This window comes from Bombina bombina, chromosome 7, assembly GCF_027579735.1.
Source record: "Bombina bombina isolate aBomBom1 chromosome 7, aBomBom1.pri, whole genome shotgun sequence".
Lineage (NCBI taxonomy): Eukaryota > Metazoa > Chordata > Amphibia > Anura > Bombinatoridae > Bombina > Bombina bombina.
Window position 1 is genome coordinate 39,762,273 of NC_069505.1, and position 8,674 is coordinate 39,770,946.

Consider the following 8,674-nt stretch of genomic DNA (forward strand, 5'->3'; position numbering starts at 1 on the left):
ATAACCTTGTCTGATAGTGCTGTTTTTTGTTACATGACACGCATAGTTTTATTTTTCATAATTGTACGGGGCGGTGTGGATGGGTCTTCAAACCATTTTTTTTTTTTTTTTTTTTCTTCCACCTGACTTCTAAATCTTTGTTGGCACCTAGGTGGGGATTACATGTTTATGTTTATGTGAAGTTGGCTGACACCGCTATTTTACGCAATACCTAGCTTACTTTGCTCTTAGACAATAGTGGTGCACAAGGGAGACTTCACAGATCTGACATCTCTATATCCACACTATTTGAGACAGAAGAGCTCAATACACACACAAAGAGTTTTGTTCTAAATGGCTGTAAGTGGGAACACCAATACTAGTTTGAGAAGCTACAGAACAGTATTAACCTATATTTTGTATTTAGCATGGTACTATTTAATGTTTATTTCATATGTTAGTTTAGTATAAGAGTGTATCTTTATGCCTTACATGTTCCTTATATATTTAAGCACATAACACGAACCTCACGTAAGGGACAATCATTTATGTGAGATGAATGGACTCTCTCCTACATTAGCTTGGTTCTCGGATGGTGGACATTTACATTTTACTTTAAACCATTTGGCTTTGTGGCTGGTATGAGGAGCTGTATTATATTTCATAATATTAGATGGTGTCAGTATTATTACTAATGAAGATCAATAGTTCTGAAATGTTAACTAATACTGCCTGAGTTAATGTTGCACAATTTCACCTCCTGTATTATTTATACTGAGAAGCCATGTTTTTTAAATGTTGTACTTTATTTAACTTAGAATAGTCCACCCACATCCTGCAAGCATTCTGTGGGCCGTGCTGTTTCACTTGATCCAATGTAATCTATTTCCCACAATGTTAACCATAGGAGACCCCTTAACCCTCGATACCCCATAAACAATGTTAAGCCAGTATCTCATTTGATGGATTGAGCACTGATCTCTATAGGCTCATTAGACATGTATAAACTGAACTTATATCATTGGGAGAGCTTAGTCCGCTCTTATTTTTATCTTCTTTGGTGAGGGAGGTGTTACTCTCAAGTTAGTAGTTAATTACTGTGATACTATCATAATAGCAACTACATACCCTCCCAATGATGCTGCAGTGCCCTCATTCAGTTAATATAAAGCAGTTTGTTAAATCCTACAGCAAGGATAGCGTCTCAAAGCTAACACGTTGTAATGCTATTTATTTTTATATACCCTACCACCTTAAATGACTGAAAGTGTATATATACATATAGGGAAGTTATAACAACGAGTGTGTTTATTCCTTGTTGCCTAGGGATATTCCGACTTGGAGATTCTTTCCATAGCTGCATAGACTCTGCTCTCATAGCATTGCTTGTAATATACTTACCACTAAAATATTCTGCTACATATCAGCTATAAGCTCCTTAATAATTTTTCATCTCCCTTATGGGCCACGTAGAGACGTTACACTCTCAATGGCTGGTTTTATACTACAGTAGCTGATTCTCTATTACTATTAGCCTTAGATACTTGTCAGACCCTTTTACAGAGGTGTTCTAGTGCAGTTTAAATTAGCAACCAGCTTTACAGCTGTATGACCAAGATAACAATATTTTCCATCTTCTACCGTACCTTCACTTGTTATAATCTACTACCATGCTTTTTTATCTGACCCTGATACTGCAGGTATAGTAGTTCATAATTGTTATCAACCTATGGGGAAAATTGTGGTATTATCCAATGCCAAGGTACTCTAATATAACACTAATGACAGACAGTCATGATATATCCCCTAACCTGGATCCACTGCTATTAGTCATTGGGAGAAAGGTATACATATTGCAACCCTGTACTAGGGGCAGTGAAATAGTGAGAACTTTATGTCTCCTGCCGTTGGGTATAGGGCCCATACCCTTATGGCAGAAATATTATACATAGGATTGCTCCACTGTGCCCAGACCCTAATGACTGGTGGTGTATTGAATTCCAGCCTTTAGCTAGTTCACTGGCACCTCAGGTACAGATATAGTATGAGAGATACCCTAAATCTAATATTTTAGATTATTTAATTACTCCATGATATGAAGATTTTAAATTAGATAAACTATGTTCATTTCCTGTATGAATATAGCACGGTCCCTCTGGCATAGTCAGAAACTCCCGTTACTTGACTCGTCTAATCTTGTCTAACTGATTTATTCAAATATCTCCGAACACCCCCCCACTCCAGTGGGCTTACATCGTAAGCAAAGGGAAATGCACCCTATAGAAACTTCCTTTTATTACTAAATATATTGATACACATATTCTTATATCTATAATCGTAATCTCATGTGACGCTGCTTTTTTGCTACTCTGCAGTTTCACAGTTTAGTCATGTCACATTGATGTATCATATTACTTAGGGTCCTATATGCCTTTTACTTGCTACATACCCCCTATTATAACCTCAAACCACTATATAATAACATCTGAGGTCCAAGAGAGACCCTATATGCCTTTTACTTGCTACATACCCCCTATTATAACCTCAAACCACTATATAATAACATCAGAGGTCCAAGAGAGACCCTATATTCCTTTTACTTGCTACATACCCCCTATTATAACCTAAACCACTATATAATAACATCTGAGGTCCAAGAGAGACCCTATTTGCCTTTAACTTGCTACATACCCCCTACTATAACCTCAAACCACTATATAATAACATCAGAGGTCCAAGAGAGACCCTATATGCCTTTTACTTGCTACATACCCCCTATTATAACCTCAAACCACTATATAATAACATCTGAGGTCCAAGAGAGACCCTATATACCTTTTACTTGCTACATACCCCCTACTATAACCTCAAACCACTATATAATAGCATCTGAGGTCCAAGAGAGACCCTATATGCCTTTTACTTGCTACATACCCCCTACTATAACCTCAAACCACTATATAATAACATCTGAGGTCCAAGAGAGACCCTATATGCCTTTTACTTGCTACATACCCCCTATTATAACCTCAAACCACTATATAATAACATCAGAGGTCCAAGAGAGACCCTATATTCCTTTTACTTGCTACATACCCCCTATTATAACCTCAAACCACTATATAATAACATCTGAGGTCCAAGAGAGAACCTATATGCCTTTTACTTGCTACATACCCCCTATTATAACCTCAAACCACTATATAATAACATCTGAGGTCCAATAGAGACCCTATATGCCTTTTACTTGCTACATACCCCATATTATAACCTCAAACCACTATATAATAAAATCTGAGGTCCAAGAGAGACCCTATATGCCTTTTACTTGCTACATACCCCCTATTATAACCTCAAACCACTATATAATAACATCTGAGGTCCAAGAGAGACCCTATATGACTTTTACTTGCTACATACCCCCTACTATAACCTCAAACCACTATATAATAACATCTGAGGTCCAAGAGAGACCCTATATGCCTTTTACTTGCTACATACCCCATACTATAACCTCAAACCACTATATAATAACATCTGAGGTCCAAGAGAGACCCTATATGCCTTTTACTTGCTACATACCCCCTATTATAACCTAAACCACTATATAATAACTTCTGAGGTCCAAGAGAGACCCTATATGCCTTTAGCTTGCTACATACCCCCTACTATAACCTCAAACCACTATATAATAACATCAGAGGTCCAAGAGAGACCCTATATTCCTTTTACTTGCTACATACCCCCTACTATAACCTCAAACCACTATATAATAACATCTGAGGTCCAAGAGAGACCCTATATGCATTTTACTTGCTACATACCTGTTACGGTTACCCTTAGTCTCGCTGAGAGATGGACCGCTTAGTAGTCTGGATCCCTATTGCTAAAGAGGGGAGAAGCTGCTTTCCATAGTATTCTATATGAGTCTCGCAAATATAGAATAATCTCCCTTAGCTGCAGTACAGCTAGGATACCCTTCTGCCCACAAAAACGAGTCAACGCTGCAATTGAGGGTCAAACAGGAACTCAGGACTGAGATGCCCAGCCTGCTTTTTATTAAGGTTACATGCACACAGGGCACTCCCAGGGGGAGAGGGGGGGAAGCACAAAATCCCCCATCCACACATTTAGATAGAGAGCACTGTCCTTTGACAGGCCACAATAGGATTACAGTACTTAAGATAACAAGTTTACAAGTTCATCTTATCAATTAGCAGTCTGGCTCCAGAGGTGATTAGACAATGGGATTGGTTATCACTAAACTTAGAGCTGAGGCCAGCAAACGTGTATTTAGGCAATAGTTTCTAAAAGCTGAAAAAAAAAAAAAAAAGTTAACTCTTTATGAAATGATACTTGTTACGGTTTTCTTGGAGCCCTTCTTAGGCGCTGGCTTGCTGGTTCAGGCATTGCTGCTGGGAAATAAGCTCTTCACAACAAAATAACTAATGCTTCTGTAACAGTGCTCCCTTTCTGTGGAACACTCTGGCAGACACGGTCTGACCCCTTTTCGGGGCAGACTAAGGCTGTCCAGACCGCTGGTTATGCGGGGCTGAGGTCGGTTTGTCTGGACAACCCGTCGGCGTTGCCATTCTGTTTCTCAGGTCTGTAAGTAATGGTGAAATTGAAGGGTTGCAACGATAAGCTCCAACGTAATAGCCTGCCGTTATCTCCAGAGACCCGGTTCAGCCACACCAACGGTTATGGTCGGTGACCAGAGTGAACTCCTGACCATATAAATAGGGAGTCAATTTCTTTAATGCCCACACCAAAGCCAAACACTCCTTTTCGACCGCTGCATAGCTGACTTCGCGGGGCAGGAGCTTCCGGCTGATGTAGGCAACTGGATGCTCCCCTCCATCTTCGCCTACTTGGCTGAGGACGGCTCCCAGCCCGAACATGGAAGCATCTGTATGGACGATAAAACGTTTGTTAAGGGCTGGGGCCGCCAAGACTGGAGCGTTAATTAGAGCATTTTTGAGAGCCTGGAAAGCCGTTTCACAGTGGGGAGACCACAGGACCTGTCAAGGTAAGTTCTTCTTGGTCAAGTCAGTCAGGGGTTTGGCAAGTGTGCTGTAGTCTGGTACGAACCGTCTATAGTACCCTGCCGTGCCCAGGAAGGCTAGGACCTGAGTCTTAGTGATGGGGGTGGGCCAATTGGCGACAGCTTCTATTTTGGCCGGCTCTGGTCGCTGCTTTCCACACCCCACCCGGTGACCCAGGTACTGTACCTCGGCCATCCCAAAGTGGCATTTTTCTGGCTTCAGAGTCAGGCCAGCAGCCCGGATCTGATCCAGAACCATTCCCACATGAGCTAAGTGGTCCTCCCAGGACTCACTGTGGATCGCTATGTCGTCCAGGTTGGCGCAAGCAAAACTCTGGAAGCCATCCAGGAGCCTATCCACCAAGCGCTGGAATGTAGCTGGGGCATTCTTCATCCCAAACGGCATTACCCTAAACTGATATAAGCCGAATGGGGTGACGAATGCCGACTTGGGGATAGCCTCCGGGGCCAGGGGAATCTGCAAGTAACCTTTGCAGAGGTCAATAGTGGTCAGGTAATTTCCCCTGGCTATACGATCGAGTAGCTCGTCTACCCTGGGCATAGGGTAAGCATCCGTCACGGTATTTTCATTGAGTCTCCGATAGTCTACGCAGAACCGGGTGGTCCCATCTTTCTTGGGCACCAAGACAACTGGGGAGGCCCAGGGACTATCGGAGGGCTCAATTACCCTGAGCTGGAGCATCTCATCGATCTCCTTCTTCATTCCTGTCCTAACTGCTTCGGGGATTCGGTACGGAGCCTGGCGCAAGGGAGCTTGTCTCGGAGTATCTACCTGGTGGGTGGTTAAAGTAGTGTACCCTGGCTTCGGGGAGAAGGTGAGGTGTTTGGACTGGAGGAGTTGGTTGAGCTGCTCCCTTTCAGTGGGGCTAAGTCGGTCCCCTATCTGAACCTGCGCCACTATACCTGTGGGGAGACTCTTTTCTAATAGGTCTGGAATGGGTAAACTGTCGGGGTCTTCCTGAGGGGAACAACATACGGCCGTCACGTTCTCTGGTCGCTCAAAATATTCCTTGAGCATGTTTACATGGAATGTCTTTCTAAGATTGTTGTCATGGCAGCTAGCTATCACATAAGTGGTGTCTCCACTTTTCTCTACGATCTGGTAGGGACCCTGTCAGGACGCCTGCAATTTGTCTGTCTTCACCGGCTTAAGTACTAACACCTTTTGTCCTATGGTGAAGATTCTCTTTCAGGCCCCCTGATCGTACCATACTTTCTGTCTTCTCTGGGCCAACTGGAGATTAGCCCGCACGGATTTGGCTAATTGCTCCATTCGGTCCCTGAGTTCCAGCACGTATGGCACAATGGGGACACCGTCAGCCTCCATCTCTCCCTCCCAGTGCTCCCGGATCAGGTTTAGGGGTCCCCGTAGAGGTCCAAGAGAGACCCTATATGACTTTTACTTGCTACATACCCCCTACTATAACCTCAAACCACTATATAATAACATCTGAGGTCCAAGAGAGACCCTATATGCCTTTTACTTGCTACATACCCCCTACTATAACCTCAAACCACTATATAATAACATCTGAGATCCAAGAGAGACCCTATATGCCTTTTACTTGCTACATACCCCCTATTATAACCTCAAACCACTATATAATAACATCTGAGGTCCAAGAGAGACCCTATATGCCTTTTACTTGCTACATACCCCCTATTATAACCTCAAACCACTATATAATACCATCTGAGGTCCAAGAGAGACCCTATATGCCTTTTACTTGCTACATACCCCCTATTATAACCTCAAACCACTATATAATAACATCTGAGGTCCAAGAGAGACCCGATATACCTTTTACTTGCTACATACCCCCTACTATAACCTCAAACCACTATATAATAACATCAGAGGTCCAAGAGAGACCCTATATTCCTTTTACTTGCTACATACCCCCTACTATAACCTCAAACCACTATATAATAACATCTGAGGTCCAAGATAGACCCTATATGCCTTTTACTTGCTACATACCCCCTACTATAACCTCAAACCACTATATAATAACATCTGAGGTCCAAGAGAGACACTATATGCCTTTTACTTGCTACATACCCCCTATTATAACCTCAAACCACTATATAATAACATCTGAGGTCCAAGAGAGACCCTATATGCCTTTTACTTGCTACATACCCCCTATTATAACCTCAAACCACTATATAATAACATCTGAGGTCCAAGAGAGACCCTATATGCCTTTCACTTGCTACTTACCCCTACTATAACCTCAAACCACTATATAATAACATCTGAGGTCCAAGAGAGACCCTATATGCCTTTTACTTGCTACATACCCCCTATTATAACCTCAAACCACTATATAATAACATCTGAGGTCCAAGAGAGACCCTATATGCCTTTTACTTGCTACATACCCCCTATTATAACCTCAAACCACTATATAATAACATCTGAGGTCCAAGAGAGACCCTATATGCCTTTCACTTGCTTCATACCCCTACTATAACCTCAAACCACTATATAATAACATCTGAGGTCCAAGAGAGAACCTATATGCCTTTTACTTGCTACATACCCCCTACTATAACCTCAAACCACTATATAATAACATCAGAGGTCCAAGAGAGACCCTATATGCCTTTTACTTGCTACATACCCCCTACTATGACCTCAAACCACTATATAATAACATCAGAGGTCCAAGAGAGACCATATATGCCTTTTATTTGCTACATACCCCCTACTATAACCTCAAACCACTATATAATAACATCAGAGGTCCAAGAGAGACCCTATATGCCTTTTACTTGCTACATGCCCCCTATTATAACCTCAAACCACTATATAATAACATCTGAGGTCCAAGAGAGACCCTGTATGTTTTACTTGCTACATACCCCCTATTATAACCTCAAACCACTATATAATAACATCTGAGGTCCAAGAGAGACCCTATATGCCTTTTACTTGCTACATACCCCCTACTATAACCTCAAATCACTATATAATAACATCAGAGGTCCAAGAGAGACCCTATATGCCTTTTACTTGCTACATACCCCCTACTATAGCCTCAAACCACTATATAATAACATCAGAGGTCCAAGAGAGACCCTATATGCCTTTTACTTGCTACATACCCCCTACTATAACCTCAAACCACTATATAATAACATCAGAGGTCCAAGAGAGACCCTATATGCTTTTTACTTGCTACATACCCCCTATTATAACCTCAAACCACTATATAATAACATCTGAGGTCCAAGAGAGACCCTATATGCCTTTTACTTGCTACATACCCCCTATTATAACCTCAAACCACTATATAATAACATCTGAGGTCCAAGAGAGACCGCCACCTCCTATATGAGGTGTTATTTTCTCGCTTTGCATTAGGGGGAAATAATAAGCTTATCGTGCCTTAAACACGGCAAACAAATATACATAAAAAGAGGTTTGATTGAGAGTACATAGGTTAGTTATCAGTCAAGGATTATGTTTGCATTCTAGGATGTTATGTTTTTACTGTACAATTTGTGCATTGGTGACATTTCGTATCGTTCAGATGCTACTACTCAGACATATGCTTATGTCACTGATTACCTTGTAACCTTATTGCTGTTTATGTACTGTATAACCTCAATAAAAATTGTGTT